This window comes from Lontra canadensis, unplaced genomic scaffold (assembly GCF_010015895.1).
Source record: "Lontra canadensis isolate GAN:19392208 unplaced genomic scaffold, GSC_riverotter_1.0 scaffold4, whole genome shotgun sequence".
Taxonomy (NCBI): domain Eukaryota; kingdom Metazoa; phylum Chordata; class Mammalia; order Carnivora; family Mustelidae; genus Lontra; species Lontra canadensis.
Window position 1 is genome coordinate 32,923,010 of NW_022630998.1, and position 12,796 is coordinate 32,935,805.

General features: G+C 45.5%; 1 long non-coding RNA gene across 1 annotated transcript; it reads right to left on the reverse strand.

The window, feature by feature from the left end:
* Window positions 1–1,625: 1,625 nt before the first annotated feature.
* LOC116858880 lies at window positions 1,626–12,344 on the reverse strand. Its single transcript, XR_004381036.1, has 3 exons — window positions 12,270–12,344; window positions 3,227–3,327; window positions 1,626–1,883 (listed from the first exon to the last, which is right to left on the reverse strand). It is a non-coding gene; the product is annotated as an uncharacterized LOC116858880 (long non-coding RNA).
* Window positions 12,345–12,796: the final 452 nt, after the last annotated feature.

Below are 12,796 nucleotides of genomic sequence, written 5' to 3' on the forward strand. Positions count from 1 at the left end.
CCTGTTCCTGCTCTGCCTACTCCTTTCACCTCACCAGAAAATATTTTGGTCAAGCTTCCCCAATCTGGCGATGAGAAAATGCTGAGCCCCAGCTGTGAGAATTTGGGCAATTCTCACTGACTCCTTAGCCTTGGTTTTCTTATCTGGGAAATAAAGGTAGTTAACCTATCTCACAGGGAAGGGGAAAGGTCCCTCACCAATGACTTATTGCTGAAGACCCCAGTCTCAGGATCTCACCGAGGTATTCACCTGGGGTAGTGATCAGTTTCCTTCAGCCTCCTTGAAAAGGTGACGGTGACCTGAGCCAGTGAACCATACCATCGTACTAGAGGGAGGTCAGAGGCAGCCAGCTAACCATCCAAATCTCCCCTTCCCATGGTGGAGAGCTGGTGTTGGAAAGTGGCTGATTAGCCAGAGACCACATTTCTTGGCACCCCTGGGCGCTGTATGGCCAGTGGTCTAGCTCTTGCCATTGGAATGTGAGCCATGGCTTTTAAGAAGTGGCGCTTTCTCATCGTTCTTTTCTCTTCTCCCGCCTGCCTCGATGTCATTTTCAAATGACCAGACCCAGTTAATAGGGAGTCGCAAGCCAGATGAGGTCTGACTCCCTGAATCAGCACATGGAGGAAGAAACACACCTATTCACAACAAGCACCTGATTGTGACCATTACTACACAAGTTCAAAATTAATGTCACTGATGTTTGAGCAACGATGCACTTTGTTGTATATGTGATAAAGAAGTTGACCATATCGTGGTTCTAGGTTTAATTCCTTGCTCAGCCCAGGTTTTGTGTCCTTGGCTGTGGCACCTGTACTCTTTGTACCTCAGTTACCTCCCCAGTATAGATGGTAATGGCTCTTGCCTCATTGGGTTGTTGTGGAAGTTAATTGCTGTACTGCCTACAGCTGCCAATGATGTTCAATCAATGTTGGACATTATTATTAAAAGCACAGAATTACTAACGCTTTTTCAACGTTAATTCATTCCTGGAGAAGTTTCTACCCCGGTAGCTTCTTTCTAGGTGACTGTGGCCATTAAGTCCACATCAAAATATTTTTCCAAAGGAACTTTTTCAGGGCCACAGTTTTTCCTGGAAAGTTTGTGTGGGGTTTCTTTTTAAGCATAGTTATCTAACTGGGAGATCTGAGTCTAAATTTCCAGGCTCAGCTTTTACCTGAAGAGTCATATGTGTGGTCTTAATGACGTTCCCACTCACCTGTCCTCTCCGGGGTGCACTCCGGAAGTCAAGGCTGCTGTTGCCATACGCCTGCAGGTCCGAATACAACCAGCAGAGGGCAGCGCTGCACACAAACTGCTGAAACTTTTGAGGATTCCCCACTGCCTTTCCATTATCAAGAGTGTTTTTTCCTCCCCATTCGCATTCCTTGTCTTTAGAAGACTGACCATGATCTTTCAGAAAAATGTGGTTATCTTCTGTTGTTCTGAGCTCTTATAGGTTTTCTGATTCTCTTGTGTGGTCACTGGCACTCTTGTGGGGTTGGGAGAGGCACAGCCGCTGAACGTAATGGAAGCCCCCGCGCTTTCCCGAATCTGCTGGCGCAGCCACCTGCTCTCCTTGTCCTCCTTTCCTGAGTCACTTGACACCCACCCAGTTTTTGCAAACGATTCCATGCCATCTTCTCCCACACCATAGCAAATTCCAGGACTCAGTCCTACGTACCTCAGTGATTCTCAACTGTGTGGGGTATGATGCATTTCAGAACCTCCTGTATGAAGTGTTCTGAAAACGCGCGTGCCCGGGTCTCAGCTCCCGAGCTCCCGAATCAGCTGCTGGGGTGGTGAGAGTTTGAAGAGGCTCCTGGGGTGCTTAGGTGTGACAAGCACTCCCACCCCGCGCGCCGCTGGTGGTTGACGAAGACCTAGAGGAGGCAAGCGGCAGGAAGTGGAGAGGTGGGCCCTGGTGGGGGTGGAGTTGGCATGACTCAGTGATTGATTGGTTCTGTTACTATCCCCATGTTTCCCACGGGGAACTCGGAAGCCCACTCGCTCCCAACAGGTGATCTCACTGCTTTCTGAACTGCAGAAATTAAGGACCTCCAGCTGTTCTGCTGCCCTCCTCGGTGACGCTCTGGGTTCCTATCCATCTTCTCCACTGTGCTCCCCGACTCACTGCTCAGCCTGTCGCGCCTCCACCGTGGCTGGAGACCACCCACCTTCCCTGCCTCTCTGGGGACTGCTCTCCTCCAGTCATTCAGATGGCGTCTCCCTCTCCAGGGTTCACATCCTCCTTCCCCAGCTCCCTCACCTGTTTCTAAGGCTTTGCTCTTTCCCACTCCTCCGGATCCAATAAGCACGCAGTTTTGTGAGTTCTCCCTGCTCTTGATGAGGTCCCTTTGGTGTCCCTGTCTTTGTGTTGGACTTTGTCACTCTTTCTCGCCACCAAAAACCCATCCTCTGAAGTGGCCTGTCCATCTCCATGCGGCTCCCTCTCCAGACTGACTCCAGAAAGATTCTCCTAACAGGTTAATCTGATGGGTGTTGCCCTGAGAACATTTCACTGGCCCCTGCCCAACATTACTGGATAAAGTCCACACCCCTCCATAGGTCATGCCAGTCCTTCTGCGCCTGCCCCCCCCCCCCCCCCCCCACCCCTCTCCCTCTCTCTTCCACCCCCCCCCCCCCCCCCCCCCCCCCCCCCCGGACTCTATACTTCTCTCTTCCACAATATGCACCTCCATGAGCTCTTAGGGAACATTTGCCTTTGCCTGGCACCCTGTTCCCCATTTTGCTTCCTAAAGCAAACTCCCACTCATCCCACAAAACCCAGTTCAGGAACCACCTTTCACGAAAAGCCTTCCCTCTTTCTCTCGGCTAGATTACATCATTCTCCCTTGTGGGATAACTCTGATCTGTCAGGCTGGAAAGGGTGCACTTCTCCACCCTGCAACCTTAACAACATTACATATTCCTTCTTTGCATATTTTATTTACTGACAATTCTCTCTGCCCTTCCAAGCTTTGAGCTTCTTGAGGACACAGACTAGTAATTACTCATCTCAGCCCTCCTAGTGCCTAGCATCGTGCCTCGCTCAGGAATCGTGGGAATTGGGTTAGAGCTAGCCTCCCTGCTTCCTTCAGAGACTTCTTTAAAATATCAAATCCCTGCCTTTACACTGTTTCTACTCCCACTCACTCCTTCACCCACTAAAATCTGTCTTCCTCCCATGTTTCTGATCTTTTAAAGAAATAAATGAGTCACTCACATGTCTAAAGTGCATTTGTCCATTCACTTTCCATATTCTTCAAGCTCCGGGTCATTTGACACTATTGACCATCACCCTTCTTGACATGCTTCTCCTGGTTCCTGTAGTGGATAGTCGTGCTTCTTTGAATCCATTCCACCTTTTTCTGGGAACAGCCCCTCAGTTTTTCTCTAGGGAACCATCCCTCCCTAATTCTCAGCCCTTGTGGTTTGGATGCCTCCATTCACATCTCCAGAAGTGGGAGTTGATTTAAATCTAAACATCATAGCCTAACAAAATTTGGCTCCAGACATTAGCTTAGAAAGGGGCATATAATGGCAGCAATGATAACCAGAGTCAGGGAGATAAGTTCAGAGTCCTTTACTGGGATTGTCTGGGGAACCGCTCTGGAAAAGATAGACTAGAACTCCTGGCAATTTTTTTTTTTGGGGGGGGTCACTGCAAGTATAATCTTCCTGAGCCAACATAGGGAAGCAGAAGAAGGTAAAAAGAGTAAGAATAAGTCCTAAAACCTTTGAGCCCTTGAATGCATCTAAGGCTAGACTATCCTGCACTTACCTGTTATGTGAGTCAAAATCCTTTTTTTTATTAAACCATTTTGAACCAAGTTTTTTATGACTTGTTAAAAAACTATAATCCTGATTAATTATGGTTATTATGACCTCTAGCATCTCAGGCCCCCTTCTAGAATGTCTTTCTCCTTTTCTGGCTTCTTCTTTTCCTCCTTTCTCATACATGTAATACTGATGCTACTAATAAAAATTTCCACTTGCAGGATGCTTTATAGTTCACAAGCCACCTGTCCAGAGCCTCAACCTCCTCACTTTTACATACTTTTCCTTATTGAATACAAACAATTCTGTAGCTCTTATTCTCATTTCTATAGAATGACCCAAATTCTCACCTCCAATTTCAACTTCTCCACAAAACTCTCCTCCTTACTTTTCTTTGTCTTTTTTAATTTTTTAATTTTTAATCTTTTATTTCAAATATAATCAACATAGTGTTACATGAGTTTCAGGTGTACGGTGTAATGACTCAACAATTTTACACATTATTTGGGGCTCATGATGTTAAATGCACTCTTAATCCCCAGCACCTATTTCACCCATTCTCCTACCAACCTCCCCTCTGTAATCACCAATTTGTTCTATGTATTTAAGCCCAGCCAGTCTGGGCTTTTTTGGTCTCTTTTTTTGTTGTTTGTTTGTTTTGTTTCTAAAGTTCCACATATGAGGGAAATCATACGGTATATGTCTTTCTCTGTTTGGCTTATTTCATTTAGCATTATGCCCTCTAGTTATATCCATCTTGTTGCAAGTGGCAAGATTTCATTCTTTTTTATGACAGAGTAATATTTCATTGTGTATATAGATATAGATAGATAGATTAGATAGAGGTAGAGATAGAGATATATAGCTAGATCCTAACCTGGGCCAAAGCCAGATGCTTAACCAACTGAGCCACCCAGGCACCCCTCTATTTTCAACTTCTTGAGGAACCTCCATACTGTTTTCCACAGTGGTTGCACCAGTTTGCACTCCCACCAACAGTGCACGAGGGTTTCTTTTTTCCCCACATCCTTACCAACAGGGGTTATCTCCTGTCATTCTGACAGGTGCGAGGTGATATCTCATTGTGGATTTGATTTTTATTTCCCTTGTGATGAGTGACGTTGGCATCTTTTTATGTGTCTGTTGGCCATGTCTTCTTTAGAAAAAACGTCTATTCGTGTCTTTTGCCCATTTTAATTATATTATTTGTGGGGTTTTTGGTATTGAGTTGTGTAAGTTCTTTACATATTTGGGATATTAACCCCTTATTGGATATAACATTTGCAAATGTCTTCTCCCATCCAGCCTCACTGCAACTTTTCTAACCACCTGTCATTCTTCATTAGAATCCCACCAATACTTTGACTTATCCAAAACCAAATTCTTCCTTTCCTATTTCTCTTTCTCCAAATCCAGTGCTCTGACTACCTTAATTTTCATCAAGGTATTAACATTTTCCAGTTTTCCCTAGTCTGAAACCCTGGAGTTATCCTTAATTATTCCTTCTTAGTTCAGGAATTAGCCCTTACTCATGCTGAGCTAATGGGAGATTCCCAAGCCTGGTAGTAGAAAGATGCTTTCTTCTTCCTGTGTTGCTAAGCTGATATGAGCTTTGGGGTGCTTAGTGACCATCTTGCCTGCATAAGAATGAAAGCACATCTGACAGAAGCCGAGCTGAGGAAAGAGCAGAAGACTCCACCTGGAGTCCTATATCCAGGCTTGCCTGACGTCAGACTTATCCCGTGGACATTACATGAGCTACTGACTCTCCTTTTTTGCTGCCACCAGGTTGTCAATTTTCTGTTAAAATCAAAAGAGTTATGATTGATAATGGCTGGGATGCCAGCGGTGTTTGGCGATGGAAACAGCAAATATTTAAGTACAGTTCTACAAACACCGGTAGGTTAAGGATCCCATGAGGGACCCTGAATGAGATAGCCTTAGATGTCCTTTCAGACTCTGAGAACCAAAGTTCATTTTGGGATTCACTTTTGAATGAGAACACGTTTGTGGGGAACATGGCGCTTCCTTTCCCAAGCTCCTTTCTCTTGGGCCTGTCTCACGTTCCACCCTTCATCAGAGCTGTTGTTGCATTTCCTATCTTCCCTATTAAATCATGATCTCTTTGAGGTGAATGTGAAGAAGCTCAATTAGTGTTTATGAGAAGGAAGGGAGGGTGGAAAGGAGAGAAAGGAGCAAAGGGAAGGGAAAGGAAGACAAGAAATCTACTCTTCACAGTATATAAAACATTTCATTGTGAAGTTCCATCTGGTTCCTTAATCGATCCATAATCCTTTCTTGTTGTGTTTGCTACATTTGAACATCTAAAATGCTCTTCTATGCTTTTAGGTCAATTTTTTTAGAAGAACCCATAGACAGTAGTGTTAGGTAGCAAAAGGGACTGTTATGAGGGGAGTGCTCATTCTCAACTCCAGGCCCTCCCTCTCTTGACTTCTTCTTGCTTGCCTCTCCATTTTTCTCATGATTTTCTCAGTTTCCTTCTTTAACAGAATGAAGTGCTGAGACCTACAGGCACTTGAATCATAATAATATATCAGGGAATAAGTGTAAAGACTCTTTCCAGATGTACTTAGACAAGAGACATGGTTGTCTAACTTTTCTAAGGAAAATTTGATGCTGAAATAATAGTTTCCAGCAAGTTACAGAAACACTCTCTTTGAGATAAGGGAAACAGAGATGCCTTGTTGGATATTTGACCCCTAGCCCCCTGAGAGAAAAAGAAAGAACACCCTAGCCACCTTCTACTTTTCATTGTCTGGAAGGTTTTTCTGTCTAGACATTTCTTAAGCAGTTAGTATGGTGCTGAATGTAATAATGGCAGGTCCAGCTGGCCCAGACTTCCTGAAAAGGGCCTCTGCATTGCAGCATGTTGACAATAGTAGCCAGTGCCCCAGGAGGATGAGGATTTTCATGGAATGATGTCTGTCTATGCATCCAGGAATTCATATTGAAACACCTATTGCGGGGCACCTTGATTGCTCAGTGGGTTAAGCCGCTGCCTTAGGCTCAGGTCATGATCTCAGGGCCCTGGGATCGAGCCCCACATTGGGCTCTCTGCTCAGCAGGGAGCCTACTTATGATCTCTCTCTCTCTGTGTCAAATAAATAAATAAAATCTTTGAAATTGCCTATTAAGAACTTAGTGTATACTGCACACCATTAAATTCTGAGGGAGAAGATGCCAAAACATGGAATGCTGTCCTCACTCTCTAGGAGCTCATCATCTAATCAGAAAGACAGGATACATACACCCACCTACAAATTTCCTTTCAGCTAAGAACCTGAAATCGGCATTGGGGAAGGTATGTTCTATGGTGAGTGCTGTGAAGTGTGTAAACCTGGAGATTCACAGACCTTTCCCTCTGGGGCTAATAATACATTGTATGTTAATAAAAAATTTAAAAAATGTTAAAAACACTGAAATCGGGTTCTCAATGCTCGCCACACATTACTATCACCTGAGGAACATTAGGAACACTACTGACGCCTGAGTGTCCTCCCACACAACTGAATGAGAAATATCTGGGTTGAGCCTAGGCATTGATAATTTTTAACCCCACCATCCCCCTCACCCCCCAGCCCCTTGAAAGTCTAAGGTGCAATCGGCCTTGAGAAACTCTGGCCTAAATGCTACCCATTCTTGCCCACAGTGGTCGATTTGCCCTCCCTGATTTCCCCAGCCAAAAGGGATGTATACTGACTGATTCTCAAGGGTTCCAAGTGTTTCCATCAAAGAAACACCCAGGAAACCTCAGACCAACTCTTGTTTTCCAGAAGACACAAGGAGGAGGAGACCATGGCAAGAGAGTCAACAGACTGCCGCCTTGGCCCCCATCTAGAAGATTTCTTCACTGAGATTTGACAAAAGGCAAGGTCTAATCAGCCAGGCCTAGGAGATGAGAGAAGTCAGAAGCCAAGGTCAATGCAAATACAGTCCAAGTCTTGGACTAACCATATGTATTCCCTGGCAGCCACTTTCCTTGCTTGAAAACATCAACATTCATAAACTTGGGGTCCAATGGACCAATGGGAAGGATATTTCAAGTCACAAAACTGGAATCTTTGGGAAGCAACACAAGTTGACCTAGATTTTTTCCTCCTCGGCTTCCATCTTTTGACTGTATTCCCGATTGGTGCAGGTGCAGAGTCCCATCTAACAGACGCCAGCCAGGCCTTAGTGTCCCAGAACATTCTTATGCACTGACGATGGCTGACTGGCTGGGAGATGTCGCTTAGTCTTGATTAGTCTTTTTTTTTTTTTCCCTTTGTCCAAGGGACCCCATTCAGCCAACACTAATCCATTTGTCCAACAGGCTCAAACCTAATCACCAGTACTCGTGGCCAAAGCCTCTAATACCCTGACCTATCTTTGTAATTGCCCGGACCAATATAGCTGCCTTTTCTCACTGAAAGTTCAGACCAGGCCAGACTCCAGGCTCTACCTCCAAATGTGATTAATCCACTACATCAGAGCACGGGAGATGCACACTGGAAACTTTTTATGTGCTGCAGGCAAAACAGCAAGACTGACCATAAACTTCGACGTAATTATTTCCTAAGGGTATATACAAGATGCTGTTGTTCAGAAGATGGCAAGTTTTCCAAGGCCTCAAAAGGGTTCCAAGAGCTTACTCAGGACCTACTGCTTTGGAGGAAACAAGAGCTTTCTCACCAAAAGAAAAAACGAGTTTTCAAGCCCACTTGGATTTCCTATTTCAGAGCAGCTCAGACCTTCCAGAAAGGACTTTGGGATCCTAAAATCCCCTTAATCACAAGCTGTGTTTCCTGGGGAGTGGTGATACCTGGTCCTGTGGTCCCTCAACACCTTGAGGCTCTGCCCTGAGGGGTGACAACAGACCATTTCACTGCTTTCTATCCTCAACATTCCTGTCACAGTCTCCAAGTGTCACGATCCAAAATGTCACATCCAAGACATCTCTAGTCCATTCTCCTCTTCCCTACCCCCATTCTGAATGAGGTTGAAAGGAGAGTAGAAATTCTTTGAAGCTGTGTCCCCCAAAGGGCATCCCCTGTGCCCCTTAGCCACAGAACAGGGCACCTGAGTTTCTGGGGCACGAGTTTCATTTAGCCCATGGTATTTCCCCTCAATACCAGCCATACTCTCATTGGTCTCTCCATCAACCTTTACTCTGTTTCTACTACCTGCTGGGTAGGTGCTCAACTGTACACTTCCAAGGCTCCCAACCTGCATTAGAAGTAGCCTCTCGGGGCGCTTCCACTCTAACCGAGAATGGGGACAGTAAGGACACTAAGGATTTCTGGGATGGGGTTTCCAGAGCAAATGATACCGACGCCAGTACTGATGGAAAAATGAAGTCTCATCACTGCATTCAGCTCGTTTACAAAAGAAGTCCTCATCCGACTCCATCTCAGAAGGAAGCTGAAAGGGGGCCTTTTCCCCCCCTCATTCTCCTCACGTGTTGTCTCAGAGCCCCACCACAGCCAACCTCCTTCTGCCCCAACCTGTCACCTCCACTGGGGAGGTGACACGGCTGTTCTGTGGGGCTGCTTTGTCCACGGTCGGAACGTTCCGCATCTTTGGAGGAGGGCAGCCTTAGGAGTTGTACATAGGAGCGAGTGTTCCCTCCGGTGAGAATTCCTCCCACGCTGCTTCTGTGTGAGGCCCAGAACCAAATGAATCGGAGGATTTAGCACCCTTCTCCCAGCCCTCCAAGTGTTGCATTGGAATAAAGGTTAATTAAGGCAAAAGGGGGAAGATGTTCTTACACTAAACTTTCCAGTGAAGTCCCTGGGTTTTCCCTGATGTGTTTGCCCTTGGCAGTTCAATGAGAGAGAGCGTGTCTTCAGCGGCTGCCACCACTGGCATCCTGTGTTCTGACCTCCTGGGTCATCTCTATCTTTTGTTCTCCATCTCTCTTCCGGGAAAAGTTTTTGCATGACCCTCCCCCATTCTCATTTCAGTTATCCTGGTGTCTTTTCCTTTCCTAAGTCAGCCATTGGGGGCAGAGCTCTTGAACCAGGGTTCTCTACCTGGGCCGCTCATTGGACACAGCTGGCGGTTCTAAGTCCTGGTCGGCCACGGGGGGCCCAGCCCCAGCAGTCCCATGGGTTTGGGGGTGGGCGTGAGTGCAGGCGGCACAGGATTACAGCTGCCCAGGTGTTTCTAATAGGCCATGAAGAAGCCCCCACTCTGGTTTTCCCTGGCCCTGCTTTCTCTTACTCATTCTGTGCTCGTCAGTCATCACTGCTCATTATTCTAAAGACAGAGCTGAAGCTGGGCCATCACTTCGTTCTGGAAGTGAAACATGACATCAGGGGAAATTATCGCCCTCATTTTCAGCCACAGCTAAGAGAACTCTCATTCCTGGCCCAGATTTCATCGTCAACGTCACCAGTTCCCAGAAGAAGTATTGCCCGTATTTCTGCGTATCATTGTGAAAACATAACCACCCTTTTGTGTTCGAAAAAGCGATACACAGAGCTGTTACTCCATGGAGGTTGTGCGGCACCGTGAGTGTGTCTTTTCCCACTTCTTTGCATCTCTACTTCCCTTTGCCCTTCCGTGTCTCTATCCTTAAGAAAATCTTTGAGTGTATTATAAAATATAATGCCAATATTTTTTTCTTGTTCATTTGAGACTATTTTTGATCCTCGTCCTTATTTTTTTTTAAGATTTTTTTTAAGATTTTTTTTTTTTTTAAAGATTTCTGTGTGAAAGAAAAGAGATTGCTACTTAGGCGGCCTACTGCCAATTTGTAAAGGCAGAATGAGGCAGAGAGAACACTGTCTAGGACCGACCAGAAGACCCATGTCCTGCTTCAGTCATTTGCTACTCCTGTGTCCTGAGAGGCAAACCACTGACATTCTCTCTCCCTTCTCCCAACCACGAAATGGAGAATGTTTTCATGGCCTGTCTCCACAACCCACATTCATGGTTATTATGAGAATCAAATAAGCCAGTATTTGTGAACATATTTTGATTAAAAAAAAATGTTCCTTTTCACGGGTATACAGTGAGTTTGAATCTTTCTGTAAGGAAACTTTCCATGCCCATCCTCTAAACTCTCATCTCATTTTCTTTGGAAACCTTGCTTGCATTTGTGTGATCAGAGTTCTTGCTGGTCTATAGGAGGCTTTTCTTTTTCTGGGAAGGCTCTTCCACAGTCTGTCTGCTGCTTTCTGGAAGTTCCATTTCAAAAGGCAGCCTGGTTAAGTTCCATCCCGACATCTGCAAATCACATCCACAGGGAAAATGTGACTCGCTCAAGTTACTGTGTTAAGTTTTCATGGATATTGTTCAGGGAGTAGGTGTTGTCTTTGGGCCAAATCACTTGAAATCATCATGACATCAGGCCTGTCACTGAAAAGCTGATCTGCCCCCACAGGAAGTAGGGAGAGGGGTGGGTGCTGTGACACAAGGTTTATAGTAACCTTTCTTATAGTAGAAAGGCCACTTTTCCAGCCCTCTTGAAGCATTAGAGATAAGGCAGTCAATGAACGCCTAGGATGCCTGGCACACAGTGGGAGAGCCTTAGAGGGGGCCCAACACATTATGGCACGCTTATAAATAACCCAGTACAAAAAGGAACAGCCAAGGCGTCTCAGCTCCCGTGCAATGAGAAGAAATGCTAACAAACCATAGTTACGCAGCATGGATGCTGAGTATCTGAAATTCTGGCTCCCTACTCCCTCTTTTGTTTACATCTGACATCACTGATTGGTCATCCCTTATCTGCAGATGACCCCAGATCGGACCCCAGAATCTGATGCCATTCAGTTGAAACAGCTGCTGCCAGTCAATCCAAGACAACAATTGCTATGAAACCACCAGACATCCCCAGTGCGAAGCGTTCAGTAACAAACGAGTTCATTCATGACCCTTGTTCCAACACTCAAATCACATTATCACAGTTAGCATCTTCTTCCTCCTCATCTTCATCATCAATGTCATCATTGTACTTGTCATCAGAAAGCTACTTCCAACTATTTTCTTTAGAAGGTATTTTTGTCTTGATGTGACACCTTACCAGGATGGGGGGCGTGGTCCTCCTTTCTATATTTTTATGCTTTAGTCTTGGTGGCCATACTCTTCTCCTTCCCTTTCCCTCCACTTCCGGCTAGAGCTGAATATATTTCAAAAAGAAATTATGTGCATTGTCCCTTTTGGCATAGGATTTTCTCTCCCTTACAGTAGTAAGATGGTATCATGAATTCAGATCTGAATATTGGTGAATCGTTGAATCCATGAGAATAGACTACTGACATTAGAGTAGACTCCAGGAGAAACGTGCAGTAGGAAGAAGTTCAACAATAACCTGTGAAGAAACTCAGCCAAAGAGAAGAAAGACGTTGAAGGGGTGGGGGGGGTGGCCTGTAGGGAGAGCAACATCCTCTACTGAAGAAGGAACATAGTCACTGTAGGAGTTCATTATCTCTTGGTTTCTCCTTGGCCCCTTTTCACAGTTGCTTAGAGAGAGAAACACTTACTCGGGTTCGAAGCATCCTCCTCCCACTGGTTTGGTGGCTTTGGTCCTCAGAGGCTGGGCCACTGCAGAAGTCAGCATCTAGGTATATAAAGGAGAAGAACAGGTTCCTGAGTGGCTTGCAGGATTTCTGGCCTACAAATAAACAGGAGAGCCCGCCCTCACCTCCTCTAGGGACAAAGGCAACTTAGCAGGCCTAAATAACGCAGCTGTCAGAGCTGGTGGGACCAAGACATGGCCACCTGCCCTCCTGAAGAAGATTCTTGGGAAACTCTCTACCTCCAAGGCAGCCAGATGGAGACTTCCTGCCCTAGGTTCATAGCAAAGTTTTTCCAGTACATAAGTCAGGAGAGAATATGTTGTTATGGTGTAGGTGGGGAGTAGATGAGAGACAAGGTGAAATTTTTTTTAATTACTTTTAAGTGAATGGAATAAAAACCTTACATGGGTTCTAATTACCTCTTGAACTCAGGGCTGGAGAGAAGTACTGAACCAAGCCAAATCAGAGAAATCCAAGAGGCCTTGACCCAT